The sequence below is a fragment of the Cynocephalus volans genome, chromosome 10 (assembly GCF_027409185.1).
Source record: "Cynocephalus volans isolate mCynVol1 chromosome 10, mCynVol1.pri, whole genome shotgun sequence".
Classification (NCBI taxonomy): Eukaryota; Metazoa; Chordata; class Mammalia; order Dermoptera; family Cynocephalidae; genus Cynocephalus; species Cynocephalus volans.
Window position 1 is genome coordinate 75,655,460 of NC_084469.1, and position 13,688 is coordinate 75,669,147.

Consider the following 13,688-nt stretch of genomic DNA (forward strand, 5'->3'; position numbering starts at 1 on the left):
CTCTCCACCTGTGGGCCATTTGTCCCATCCTTGGACTCATTCATGGCAGCTCAGAACTGGAACAGAACTCAAGAGCTAATAAGATCAGGTTCCTCCACCTCCAGGTGTGTGTGCATCCTCAACTCACAGCAGTCAGATACCTCTCCCTTTCCTTCAGATACCCACAATGCCTCTCTTCTGCCTGTCCATGTTCTTACCTAATGGTCTACCAGTTCTCCCTAGTGTCCAGTTGCAGTCATTCCTGCTTTACTTTTGGTTTGATTTATTTTCACCTCTAGGCACAGGTTGGTTGTGCTGGTGAATGTAAGGAGTGGGTTGAAATTAGTAAATTCACTTTCATCTTCATTTTCTGTCCCATTTCAATGAGAAAGGGAGTTCAGGGGAGACTCCAGCCCTCCACCACTCCCTATACCCCCCTCCAGCGAATTGAGGACAAGTAGAAAGGAATGAGGCAGTTCACCCAGGCTTCCAGATGCCCAGTCACCTCCAGCTCTGGAGGGAAGAGTGGAGTGCAGTGTCTCTCAGAGGCAAGGACACTATACAGCTCTGACCCAACCCTAGGCGAGTCAAAATTTTCCTTAGCAAATCCCATTGCCTCGCCACTCCTTGTTGTCTGTAAATGTGGAGCATTTGTTCCCTGTTCTACATTCTTTTTGCATTTCATTCTCTTTGGGAATATATGAGCAGCTTCCTTTCTTCTCTTTGGGAAATTTGTGTCTGGAATGGAAAGAAGGGAGAAGAAGGGGTGCAGCCTTTAGCCCCCAAGAGAGAAGGGGAGCCCCTCTGGAGCTGGTGCTAAGTGACCGTGCCCAGTGGAGGTGGGCAAGTAGAGAGGTCTCCACCGGGCACCCCATCTATTTGGGGAATCAGGCCTACAAGTCAAGGTGCTTGTGGCCAATATAAGATGTAAGATGTTCTAAACTGTGGGGGTCAGGGCTCACCCTGAGTATACAGGTATCCAGAAGGGAAAGATCAGTGTGGACTACAGTAGTTAGAAGGGATACCATGGAACAAGTAATCTACAACGGGATACTGACAGGTAGGATTTGGGCAGGATGAGAAGAGCAGGAACAGGAGGCTCCAGTGGCCCAGGGGGAACAGTGAAGAAAGCGGAGCCCCCAAGCAGTGCAGGGGTAGGAAGAAAGCTGGAGAGGTAGGCTAATTTTAGGGGTGTATGGGTGGAGACTGGGGGAGGGGTAAGTCGGTAAAGAACCAATCAGAGCAGAGGAAGGAGCAGGCAGGTATCCAAAGCCAAGCCCAGACAGGAGGCCAATAAGTGGGCACCAGCCTCTGACCACCTGGGAAGGCTTCATGGGATAGTAGAATGTCTATGTCCATTTTCCAAGAGTTGTTTGGGAGATGGACTAGATGGAGATGCAAGGAGCCAGTGAGTGGGGCAGAAAGAGGGAAGATGGGCCCTTTCTTGTGGAGTAGGTCTATGATGTTTCTCAAATCTCAGGAGCCCTGGAGATTTCCTCATGAATCTCTTCAGCAGGTCTGCCCAGCAGGAACATGAGGGGGGACAGGGACAGGGGCCTGACGGTGAGGGAACTTGTCCTGTCAGGTTGAGCTTGTCTCTCCTCGTCTCTCCCCACCCTCCCCCCAAGAAGCCCTGGCATGAGCTCACCTGAGTGTAATGCGGGTGAAATCACTTTGTGCCAAGTCCAGAACTCTTCTGCCTGCTGGAGTTTTGTTTGGAAACAGGAGAATCCCCTATTGCCCACGGGATGAAACGCCCGGCTCCTTCCCGTAGCATTTGAAACTCTCAATAATTTGGCCCTGGCCTAAAGTCCTATCCTCGTTTTTCATTACTGTCCTGTCATCACCATCATCATCATCATCATCACAAAATTATTGAAAAATTGACTAGCTTTTATTGAGCACCTGTATATGTGCCAGGGACTTTTCTAAACATTGAACATATAATGACATTTAACCTTTACAACAACCCTGTGAGTAGGCACTATTATTCTCTCCATTTCAGGAAACTGAGGCACAGACAAATCAGCTTGCCTGAGGTCTCTCAGCAGCACGTGGCAGGACAGTGGATGTATCTGACATGGAACTCCTCGCTGTGTGCCTCCAGCATACCAGGCTCATGCACACCTCTCAGCCTGCATCCAGGCTGTTCCCCTGCCCGGATGGCCTTCCCCCCTCCCAGCGTCTTGTCCATGTGATGAACAGCTGCAGAAGACCTGACCTCCAAGGCCTATCTTAAGAATACCTTCTGGAAAGTCTTCCCCAGCTCCCCGATCATGGTGCCCAACACATCACACTGTTGGTTTTCGTTCATGTGCCTGTTACTTCCCTCAAAGGAAGAAACCACTCTTTTTCTAAATAAACATTTAACTGACATAAAGGAACTACATTTTCAGCTTCAAGCCTTTCTTCTCCCTCTTTCCAAGGTCTGATGTGGAGCAACGATGTGATAAATATCCATTGAATGGAGACAGCTTTCTGCCCCAGCCAGGCTCCTTTGCTGACCACCCCCTTCCTGACTCTTTGCTGTGTGGGAGAATCCAGGCATCTTGGACAGCTGCAGCTCAGTGTGGCCCATTCTGGCTGGAATTCAAGGAGTAATTACAGACAAATGAGTTTTATTACAACCTGCATCAATCAATGTCTCTCTCCCCAAACGCTCTCACCAGGAGACAAGGACAATCTCAGTCAGCCATTGTCTTGTTTAAGCCCAAGTGTCTTTCTGGTGACCAGGGAGTGTGTGCTACTCAGAAGGACACCATCATTGACCATCTGTAACACAGTCTGTAGAATGTCATGCCTGTATAGTCGAGACCATAGGTCTTTGGAGGCAGACAAATTCAAATTCCGTCTGTCACTTTCTGTCTCTGTGAACTTAGACAAGGTGCTTAATTTTGCTGAGTCTCAATGTTCTCACAGGTAATGTGGGGACAATACTTCCTGGGGGTTTAGTTGCAATGATTAAATGAGATAGCATGCTGAAAGTGTCACAAGATTTCTTAGGTGATTAATAAATAAAAACTTCCTTTTCCTCCTACTTCTGAAGTAATAATTGGGTTCTTTGTTCTCTGTTGGGGGTATGGTTTTGCAGTCACAAAGGCTCAGCAGCTAGATGCTAAGTCCCAACCTTATCTATATTCCAGGCCTTCTCTCAGAGCACCAAGCAACCAGAATAGACAAGCTCTCCTGGAGAAATTGGGGCTTTCTCTGGGCAGGGGAGAAAGAATTATGTTTAACGTCAGATTTACACACTTTTTATGGGGTGCTAGGATATCCTGGAGAAAAGGAGAAAAGCAACTGGGAATTAGAAGACCCCCCAGCCACAAAACTCCCTTCATTTTATGCCACTACCTTGGGAACCCTACATAGTCAGTCTGCAGAGGAAGTTGCCTATGTGATGGAGGCCTGGGTGCTGGGTCTGGGAACTATCATGGATGGGGAGGGCAGGATTTTGCTGCTGTAGGAAGTTTGGGGAGAACTTCTTGTCTCTGGTACATTTAGCAATCTGCTTGGAAAGAAAGTTTATAAAACTTGAGATAAGTGGCTAGGTGCCTCCATTTGCAAGAATGGAGCTTGGGTGTAGTAGGTTTTGGATTATGTGTTTCAATCTGTTCTATTCAATTTAACGAGCTATCCCAATACCCTCTGGGTGAGACATAACACTAGGGGGGTCCAGGGAATAACAAGACAAGTTGCCAGTCTTGTGCTGCTCACTGTCTTCTAGAGCAATGGATGGGAAGGTATGGATTAGCAGCAAAGGGTGCTGACCCCTGCCTATGGGCGTGGGGAGGAAGACTTAAAGGAGGAAGGCATCTGTTGCCATTATGCTTTGCCAGGTTAGTTTTTTACTTCATTTATTTCTTCTGTCATTTATCAGCTGTGTTACCACAGGCGAATCACTGATTTTTTTTTTTTTTTGAACCTCAATTTCCTTTTGTGTATAATGGGAATAATGATAAAAACTTGTACTAAAAATGGTCTTTGTGAAGATTAAGGACAGTGCATTTATCATATTTACACAGTGCCTGTGTAATCGCCCTGTAGACGGTGGTGGGGATGGTAGAAGTGATTTTACCTTGAGAGGTCCAGGAGGGGAGGGGAGTCAGAATCTCGTAGTGAATCTATAGTTGGTATCTTATGATCTGCCTTCTCTTGGTTACCTTAGACTTTCCATGGAGCTTATAAATTGTTTTCCCCCTCTGCTATCAAGTATTGGCTGGCTGGACCACACATAAGCCCAGTTCTGCTCTCATCCTGATGCTGCTCCCTGACAGGTTCAGAAAGAAAAAGATTCACAGAGAACAAACACAAGCAGAGCCATATTCCATAGTCTTAGTTTGGGCTCTGGCCCCAAATCCCAATGAAACTGTGACTTCTTTCACCATCAAATCAATCCTTCATTTATAAAGAGAAATTAAAGTGCAGAAACTTTCTTTTCCTCATTTTGTTTTTATTCTCCTCAGTCCCAGACATGAGCTATTTCTCTCTGGGGTGTCCATGTATAGTCTGGATTTCCTGTTTAGTAGGTGTTGTGTTGTTCCAATCATCTCACTGTGAGTAAAGATTTTTCAATTTCTCCTTATTTTTCTGTCAGTTTTTGCTTTATATATTTTAAAGCCATGTTGTTGGCTGCCCACAAGTTTATGATTATAATAACTTCTTGCAATTTTTTCCCATTCAGTTGTAAATATTTTTCTTTCCTACCTGCAACACAGAGCCTAGTACCCTGGGGAAGAGTTGCAATCATATTCTTAATTTCTCTCAACTGGACAATCTCTTTGATGGCTCTAGGAATGCTCTGCTTTAAGACAGTTAATTCTCCAGTCCAGGCAATTTCTGACGGAAAAGGTCTGTTAGGAGGATCAGAGCTGGAAAGACCCCAGCAAGATCTCAAACTGCTGAGAGGGAGATTGCAGAGAAGCTGACCTGATGATCCTGCTCAGCTGGGCTTCTTCCTCCCTCTCCTTTCTCTTGCATTTATTCCTCATTAGTCCCCGAGAGCTGACAAAACAGTGCGGCTGACATTATCTCCCTGTGGGTCAGGAAAATTATAATCCCCTTTTTATAAATGGGGAAACTGAGGACTACAGAAGTCGGTGTGACTTGCCTAGGTCTCCCAGCTCAAAATTACTTATAATGGCAAAAAACAGGACTGGAACCCAGATTTCTTGACCCTAAACACTGCACAGTGACAGTTTTCTCTACTTAATTCCTTTGATTTACTCCCTTGTTAATTAGTTTATTAAATACTTGTTGATTGGGCTCCTGCTCTCATTCCATGTACTGTCAATTTATAAGGCAGATATGGATCTCACAGTCTGGTGAAGAGAGCATGTTGACACCTGCAGACAGCTGCACGGGTGAGCATTCTGTTTGCTTTCACCCCAGGGAGTGTCTTGGTTCCCTTCAACTCAAAGGCAGAATCTTTTAGTGTATGAGTGTAGAAGATGTCTTTTTTTTCCTTCCCCCTCTGCCTCCCTTTAAAACGAATCCTGGTCCAAGGCTCTGTGACCAAAAGGGTCTCAGTTTAGACTGATGACAACATAGAGGTAAAATGGCCTTCCCCCGGGCTGACCCTTTGTTAGAATCATGAAGAAGGCAGTTTGTTTCCATTGCCCCAGCTTCCTTACAAGTCTTTCTTTCATCTCTCCTCTCCTGTCTTTCCTCTGACCCCCAGTGCTTCCTTATTGGCCTGGATTCTTCTGGTCTGGTAAACTCATCCACTCATCTGAGGGCTTTAAGCTTCACCAGCCTGTGCTCTCCTCCTGGGCATTCATGTTGCAAAGAAGAAGTTACCAATGGTGACATTTCAGGCAAAAGGTGAGAGATGGAAATTCAGATGATACTCTCCATTTCTTCCTATAAATCGAGGGGTATAAGGTTGTATCTAACAAGGCCCATAACTTTGTGTCTTCTGAGTCCCCTTCAAACTGCTCTGGGCCCAGGACTCAGACAGCTGCAGATGATGCCTCTGATAACCCTACTCCACTGTGAACATCTTGGGAAGAGGTTGAATTTCACAGGAGGTTGGTCAGGACTGGGAGGAGAAACCACAGTTTTCTCCTCTCTCATACCCCTGTGTGTCTTCCACAGGCAGTTCCTTAGGATATCAGTCCTGATGGTCAGGAAGTAGTGCACAGTGCAGATATCATGCCACCTCTTCCCACCTGAGGGGGACAGTCATCCTTGGTACTTGACCAAACAGGACAGAAGGCAGCATGTAAGAACATTTCTACTGCCCAGTCCGTGCCCCGTTGATCATATCTGTGCCCTCCCCAACTGTAGTCACCATTAGGGAGTAGATGTTCACATTTCTCATTCCCTGCCACCGGCTGCCCTGGATTGCCAGCTGATGAAGTTTCTGTTTTATTCTAAATGGAGCAGAAGACATGGAAAATCTTTGGTGGCTTTTGGCAGGAGAATCAAGCAGTGTCTAGCAGCCAAACACACAGACAAAAGGCTAAGATCAAAGGGAAGGCTTTATCTGAGGGTGAACTCTCCTGTTCCTCATTATAGTAAATTCCTCATTCCCTGCTGCAAGGGACAAGAATGAGGAATTTTGGCTGAAGACTATCCCAGAACAGCTGCAATGCAATTATAAGCCTCGATATTAAAATAAAATCCATTGATAGATGAGAGGAAAAGAGGAACAACTCTAGTAGGGTCAGAAGAACCATTTGTGGGAGCCCCTGGGTTGGCCAGAATCCTACATAGAAAGTGGGAGGTGTGAGTGTTTGCCATGGAAACCATCAGAGGGAAGCTGGGGCAATTCAGATAGTGGCAGGTGATTCCAACCCTCCAGTATTGTTGGTGCCCAGTGTGCCAAAGAAAATACACAACGCCTCAATAAATAGGACACCTGGAGAAGCCAGAGCTGAGGCTCAGATGCATTTTGTAAGGGGCAGGCTTCTTCACTGAGGATGGGGAATTGCTTCCCAAACTGTATGGTTGGGCAGCTTTGTGGGTCTGTGGGGCTTTATTTTAACTTGTTAGTGAAGCTTTAAAAACAAAGCAGAACAACTTTTAATAGTATGCCTATAAGTTATTTGCTTGCTGGCTTTTTTCCCTTTCCTCTCTGGTAAATGACCCTAGCCTGGATATGGGAGAGGTGGGCAGCTCTTGCCCAGACTTAGGCAAACCCCTCCCCTCTCTGTGCCTCAATTACCCCATCATACAATGAGACACAGGATTAGATGAGCAATTTCCTCACGCACTTTTTAGAAAAGTGTTTGAACAAAACTTGGGCAAGGCACTGAATGGGTGGGATTTAAATGTAAATTCTGGTACTAAAACGAGCGTGCTGAGTTAAAACAAGTTGGCAGGCAAACTGCCCTTCAGCTCCCTGGCTCTTGGCTGTGGGACTTGTCCTTCACCTCGTGTCTGCTTAGCTCACTTGCTTCTCTTCCCCTGGATGATCCCCAGGGTTCTCCCCAGCTCTGGCAAGCAGAGCTTTGCTGCCGACTGTGGGTCCTTGGCCCCTGGAAGTGGCTGCAGCATCACAATTTTATTTTCCCTGGAAGACAAGTTCCCTCATCTCTCGCAGGCCTCTGCATAGGCTTTATTACAGGACGGGACTGGGCTCATTCTTTCTGAGTGAAAGCCTCCTCATCCATCTGAGGCAATGCTATTGTTCCTCAAGAGGAGTAACTTGTCATTCCCAAAGTGCTTCTCATAGGCCTTTTCTCTCTTGATCGACATGAGCGTGTATTAATCTTGCTTAATTCCCTGCAGGTGGCCTCACTTTGCATAGCTATTTGAGGATATTGGTCTTTTGTTCCCCTTTTCTTTCTTTTTAAGCAAGGAGACTTTCTTTTGCATTCTGGATGAATGTCATCCCAAGTTTTTGGTGGGAAACATCTCTCTCTGACGCTTCTCTCGAGGCAAGGTGTTAGAGCAGCAAATAAGAAAGAAGCCATTTTCCATGGTTGAAGAAATAAGTCTGCGGTGGAGGCCAGCCTTCTGTGTTGACAGGGAGGATTAATAGGAGTGAAGGGGGCTTGCATTTAGGTCTGGATCCACACTCACTGCTGTGTGACCTTGGGAAATCCCCTTACCCTCTCTGGGCCACATTGTGCAAAAAGGAGTTTGGATTTGATTAATAGTTTGCAATTAAAAAAATACCTTGGAACTCTCTCTTCAATTGAAACTTATCAAAACCCAATATAAATCATGTGGTGGTATAACACTGTTTTTGTAGGTAAAAATGTCAAATATAAGTAATATCATATGTTTGTCCCAGAGTTTTTCAGCCTTAGGGCTATGGACCTTTGGGGCTGGATAGTTGTGGGAAGCTGAACTGTAGGACGTTTAGCAGCATCCCAGACCTCTACCCACTTTGGGGCAGGGGCTGCTGGGCCCTGGATGCCTCCCAGGGACACATTCCTTTATGAGAACAAAACCTTTCTTCCATAATTGGAGAAGAGGCTTCAAAGGACTTCTCCTCCTTGGTCTGTTGAAACCACCTCATGGGGTTATTCATTCATTCCACAGATATTTATTCAGTGCGTATGATGTGCTATATTACATTTCATTTGGTGAAATGTAATATAAGATCTTTAAGATCTCTTCAAAGGTTATTTGCTTTTATTTTACTTCAATTACATCTTTCCCCCAAATAAAAATAACTAGTTTTTTTTTTGATTATAAAAATAGTATGTGCTCATTGTGAGCAAAGTTTCAAACAATACAGAAAAGCATGAATAAAGTAAAAATCACTCAAACTCCTGTTGTGTAGATCTACCCACTCTTGACACCCTGTGGCTGCCTTTCAGAGTTTCTTGATGCACCTACAGGTGATTTTACATGCATGAACTCAAGGAATACTCACTATTTGCTTTTATTTTTTTTTTATTGAAGTATAGTATGCATATAGAAAAGTACACAAATCCTTAGTATACAAGTCAATTTTTACTCATGTTGCCAAACTACAGAGATCAAAGTATAGAACATTCCAGCACCCCAGAAACCTCACAGTCATTGTCCATCCTGGCAGGGCTACTGCTATTCTGACTTCTGTTGCTCCAGGTTAGCTTGACTGCTTTTGAACTTTACATTATGGGACTTATGCAGTGCATATACGTTTGTGTCTGGCTTTTAAAATTTGACATTGGCTGAGAGATTCATTTATTTCATGGCAAACAGTAGCAGTTTATTTTTTTCATTGCTGCATAGTATTCCATTGCATGGATATATAATCAGCCCTTCCCATCCGTATGTTCCACATCCATGGATTCAATCAACTAGGAATAAAAAATATTAAATAAAATAAAAAAAATTAAAAATAACATATAACAATAAAAAATAATATAGTGTAACACTATTTACATACCTTTTTACATTGTATTAGGTATTATAAATAATCTAGAAATGATTTAAAGTATACAGGAGGTTACGTGTAGGTTATATGCAAATGCTAGGCCATCTTATATAAAGGACTTGAACATCCATGGATTTTGGTATCTTTGGGGGGCCATGGAACTAATCCCCCATAGACACCCAGGGATGACTGTATTACAATTTATTTATCCTATTAATACATTTATTTATTCTACTAATGCTAGGCGTTGGAGTTGTTTCCAGTTTTTGACTATTACAAATTATTTTGCTGAGAATGGCAAATTAACTTTTAAAGCCCTGATGACGTGTCAACTGTAAGTGCCTCTTAAGCAAAAAAGAAACATGGAACTATCTGTCCAGTGCTGGATCTTGGTTTCCCTATTGTACATGGAGAGGATCAGAAGAGATGCTCTCAGGGTCCTTTCAGCAGGAGCATTAGGAGACTCTGGGGGTGTCTCTCTGCATCTAGGCACCTGCCTGGTCCTCTATAATTTAAGGCAGGCTTCCATAGGGCTGGTCCTTTTGGTTTGGCTGTTGGCTGACAGAAAAGGACAAGCATCTCCTAAGAAAGGTGAGGCAAACCTTCATTTTAGCCTTCTTCCAGAACCCTGGGCCACTTAGAGGGTCCCAGCACCATTTCCTCCCCTTCTCCAAGAGCCTGGTCCCCCAGCCCTGAGGAGATGTCTTGGCCTTTTGGTGAGACGAATGAGCAGATGACTCCCCCGTCCCCAGCTTCCTGCTGGATCTTCCCCTGACCCCAGACAAAGAGCTTCGTTTCCCACAGAGGACAGCAGGGAGTGGCCCCTGGCGTTGGATGCTCTTGACCTGAGCCTCGGGCAAGCAGAGCACTTAGCAGTTCCCAGGTCATGAGAGCTGAAAAGCAGAAGGAGAGCTGTTTCCACTGGAAGGAGGCCTGAGGTGGGCACAGGGGAGTGGGGGGGCTCGGCTGGGGGATAGGAATGCTCCCGTGGTCTCCAGCTGACAGAAAAATCTATCTTTGTGAACTCATTCCCTGGGAGAAGCACTATTCTACCCAGGCAGGTAAAATGGGAGCTAAATGCAAAGGCCTCCTATAGAGTATTACTTTCAAATGCTGACTTTGCCATTAAGCATACAGGACCTTGGGCAGGATGATAATTTCTCTAAATCACAGTTTTGTCATGTTTAAAATGAGAATAAACCCTATCTTCCAGGGTTGTCATGAGGATTGAGACAATGCATGTCACCCTTTCATCTGCAGTTCCCAGCAGACTTTCAGGTCCTCCACCCTGGCGGAAGAAAGTGAGAAACCTCCACCATTTACATGGAGAGGGACACTGGTCAGGAGTCAGGAACCTGGGTTCTGGCCCCAGTCCTACCCCCCTGACACAGAGTGTCCCCATCCCTCTGATGAGGAGGCTGGCATTGGTCATCTCTTGTCCCCTCCTCGCTGTAATTCTCTTGCAATCTGTGCAGCTATACGTGTCACCTCCAAAGACAAATTTGCAATGTAGAGTAGTGGGTAAAAGCTCAGGCTTGGAAGAAGGGAACTAAGAAGTTAGTTCCCCTAAACCTTAATTCTCTCATCTATGAAATGGGAATAATATCACCCATTTCATACTTATGGAAAGATTAAATAAGGTCATGTATGTAAAGCACTTAACAGAGTGGAAGTCATGACATTAATAACAAAAATAGTAAATGTGACATAATGGGTATAATATTAATATGATTACCTATAAATAATTTAAATAATTAATTTTCTCCAGAGGAAAGGAGCTGACTTTTGGAGCTTGACTCCTACGACAGTTATTGAGAGCAAAGGAGTGAATATATAGTAATGTAACTATTCCAAATTTTGTATAAAAATATAATGTTCTTTATTGTTCATGATGCTAAGTTAGGATGCAGAGCCCTCATTCGGTGGGAAAACTTAGCTTCAACTTTTTCTGGGTTTCCTAACCCCCTCCCCAATTTTGGAGATGGGTCACAATTGCTGGGTTTCAGTGCTGAGGCATGAGTTGGGGTCTTGGGGCTGGCAGGGCTACCTACTTCCCAGTTATTGGTCCACATAAGGTTCAACATCCATCATCACTGCCCAGCGGCCCTTCAGGTCCAGAAGATTCATGTCTTTTGTGGGTTACATTTGGGGCATGGGATTCAGCCACTCGTGAGATGCTTAATGGAGAGGGATTATGTGCTCTATCATAAGTAATGTTTGACTTCTTTTTTGTGGCCTTTTTTTAATAGCAGAAGTCACCCAGAACAAGGGTGCTCCTGTGTACTGTATATGCCACTTGACACTTTTGATATTTTACCAGGATTTTAAAGAATTATTATTTTCCATGAAATGTAAGATATCTGTTTAAGACCATCACATGGACATTTACTCAGTGTCTAGTTATTTAGGACCCACCTGTTAGTCTTCATCTATATGCAAATGAGACAAAGAAGAAGGGGAAAGACCAACTCTTGCCAAATATCCTGCTGAACAAAAGTCCCCAAAGCTGCCTTAATTCTCAGAGGGAGTTCCCGCCCAAGAGGGAGTCAGTCTCTCACCATGTGATCTGTTTTCCAGCCTTGGTAATGTGAGGCTGAAGCATTCTTAATAAAGAAGTCATTTTGTAGTAGCGAAGCCCACTGAACTCACTTTAATTGTTTATTTCCTTTGAAAGCCACAGAAAGGAGAAGAACAGAGAGGGTGTGTAATGTGGTGGAAACAGCACAGCATTTAGAGTTTCACAGACTTGCATGTGCAGCTGAGTGGCTGAGTGACCTGGGGAGGGTGGCTTCACCTCTCTGGGCCTCAAGTTCCTTTGTCTGTAAAATCAGGGGTTGGATCAGATAAGGAAATGTTCCATCCAGTTAAAGAAAAACAATGTGTCTGCATGATGATGCTTTTGTGCTAAATTTACAACGAAGAAAGCACATCACTTACTGTAGGATTTTCCAAAATGAAAATGACTCATTGAACAGAGAAATATCAGATTTCTGGCCTCCAAAATTTGATTTTTCTGAACATTCAGCAGTTTCTCTTAGATATTTCTTCAGCTGATACCAGAAAAATTTGGTATTAAAAAAAAATAATAATCCAACCCTTTTGTTCTGAGGAATTGGAGGGTAACTGATTGTCATGCCCTTGTAAGTCCCAGGATCCATAGCTCTGTGGGTAGGTGCATAGTTGTTGCTGTAATCACAGAAGCCACCAAACATTGGTGACTGTGAAGTTGCTTTTTGGGTGCCTGCCCTCGTCCGTCTGTCTCTCCGCTTCTGTGTAAATAAGGACTATTTCAGTAGTGTCCTCTCTGTGTCATGGACTGGCTTTATGTCTTGTCTTTGCTGCCATAACTCAGTGTGTAGGTTGTTGCAAGTAGCTGTGCAGCTTCCTTAATGCTTTGCTGCTTAGAAATTTCCTCCTCCAAGTACTCTGGTTCACGACTCCTAAGTTCCAACTTCCATAAAGTCCTAGGACGTGGACAGAATGCAATCAAGTTCCTTGGCAGTTCATAGCAAGGGTGCTCTTAGCCCCAATTTCCAATAAACTCCTCCTTATTTCTATCTGAGACCTCCTTAGAAGGGTCTTTACAGTCCATATTTCTATCAGCTTTCTGCTCACCACCATGTAACCAATCTCTAGAACATTCCAAACATTCACTCATTTTTTTTATCTTCTTCTGAATCCTCCAGATTCCTCCAACCTTTGCCTAACATCCAGTTCCAAAGGTGTTTCCACATTTTCAAGTGTCTGTTATAAGCAACACCCCACTTCTCTGGTACCAATTCTCTGTATTAGTCCGTTTTTGTGGCTTATAACAAAGTACCTGAGACTGGGTGACTTATAAAGAAAGTGAAATTTATTGCTTACAGTTTCTTAGGCTGGGAAGTTCAAAGTCCATCTGGTGGTGGCAAGTGACACAGGGGTCTCACACTGCAAGATGGCAGAAGCAGAGAGAGCAGAGAGAGAGCAACAGACTCTCCTCTTCTTTTAAAGCCCTCAGAACCACACCCCTAACCACCATTTTTAATCCATTCACTACTGCACAGTCCTACAATCCAATCACCTCTTCAAGGCTCCACCTTTCAATTACCATAATAGGATTTCCCACTCTCTTAACAGTCACAGTGGAGACTAAATTTCTAATACGTAAAACTTGGGGGACACAATTCAAGCTTCAGGGAGTTTTGGGGGGACACAATTCAGTCCACTACACACACAAAGGGAACATTAAGAAAAAGAGTCTCTGTTCACACTCAAGACCAGAAATAGATCAGGGGCAGATGGTAAGCAGGGATGGAGTCGTAGGCTTGGGTCTGGAAACAGGTAGTGGTGGGGGGGAATTCAATTCTACAGGTGCTGATGGGCACTCAATGTAGAGATTAAGTTGCATTAGACA